Below are 1617 nucleotides of genomic sequence, written 5' to 3'. Positions count from 1 at the left end.
CAAGTGCCTTCTGGACTTGGGGTCCGGCTCCCTGGACTCAGGGGAACAGGATGCAGCCAGCTCCTGCTCCTCTCTGCTCTTATTTAATGGTCCCTCTTCTGAATAAAGGGACAGAGTTTCCATTAGCCTTCACCCTCCCTCTCTCCAGCCCCAGCCCTCAGCCGGCAGGCACTGACCCCCGAGCCCTGCCTGGGGCTGGGATGCCAGCAGCAAGGAGGCAGCTGCCAGGCCCTCCTCTGCATCCCTCTGTGCCGGGGCTGTCCCCAGCCAAACGTGGGGAGAAACTACAGCGTACGCAAGAAATGAAGAGTGAGTTTTACTTCAGTAACTGAGAGAAGAAGCTGTACAAAGGTATTTCTCCCCCTGAGCCACCTGGGGCAAGGGTGGATTTTTTTTTCTTTTTTCTTTTTTTTTTTTTTTTTGCAACAGACTCAAAAGAGCAGAATAAAAAGTTTGACACATTCACAAAGTCAGTGCTGAAACCAGCCAGGTCCCAGGTGGCCGAGAACAGCGAGTGTGCCAGCCCCACACCCGCAGCCATTCCACCGTGCCCAGACCCCCTCCTGCGGCCATGCTCCACTGCCAGCACCTCTCTCCGGATGAGCATCCTCCAGCCCACCCCAGGGTGGTGGAGGCTGCCCCAGCCTGCCCCTCACCTTGGCCAGGAGGGAGCCCACGGCCGAGGAAGGGGCTGCACCACTGCTGCTGCAGCATGGGTAACACGCAGCACCGTGGACTAGGCTCTGCTGGCAGCCTCCGAGGGCCCGGCCATGCGTTGGAGAAGCAGCATGGGAAGGAAAGCTGGCTCCAGCCCCTGCCCGCCCCATAGGGCAGTGGGGAGCTCCAAGTCAGCTCTGGCTTCAGGGGTCAGCTCCCCACTGGAGTACTTACATGCTGCTGCCCAACATGCCTCGGGTACGATGCTCACACCCAGGCGGTGCAAACGGTGCCAGTCCAGGCTGCTGGGGAGGGGTGGGGGAGGAAGGGGGAGGCAGTCACAAAGCCCTGGCACATGAGCCTGCTGTGCAGCAATGGGTGCTGCCATCCCAAGGCTGCTGCAGGGTTGTCTCTCCAAAGGGTTGCTGGTGCCGGAGCAGGGCTGGGGAGCAGGCAGCAGCACGCGCAGAAGCGCACGCTCAGCTTGCTGCAAAGGAGAGCTGGGCCTCTCCAGTCCATGTAAAAACCTCCTCCCCCCCAGAGCACAGTGCCTACAGGACATGGCTGGGTTTGTGGTTTTGTGGTTTTGTTTTTTAAACAGTTCCCAAAAAGCATCAAAAGTAGCCCCAAAAACGCTCCCTGGTGGTCAGCTCAATCTGGTACTAAAAAGTGCAAAATTGTATCACAAAAACCGTTCAAAAGTTGTAAGAAAGCGGGGAGGGTGCAGAGGTGGCTGGAGTGGCAGGGAGGGGAACGGGTGCCATCGCCCTGGCTCCCCTGGCCACCAGCCCCAGGAGAGGGGACAGGACAGGCCTGGCCCCCTCCTCTCTACCCCCCATGGCACAATGGAGCTGGAGGAGAAGCAGCCGCTGGCTTTGTTTTGCTGCGTTTTTGTCTTTTTTAACCACTGAAGAATTGAGCCCAGTGAGTGGGTTTCAGTTGTTCCCCTCCGCAGGGTGG

This window comes from Eurypyga helias, unplaced genomic scaffold (assembly GCF_000690775.1).
Source record: "Eurypyga helias isolate BGI_N326 unplaced genomic scaffold, ASM69077v1 scaffold31133, whole genome shotgun sequence".
NCBI classification, from domain to species: domain Eukaryota; kingdom Metazoa; phylum Chordata; class Aves; order Eurypygiformes; family Eurypygidae; genus Eurypyga; species Eurypyga helias.
This window is presented reverse-complemented; position numbering follows the sequence as displayed.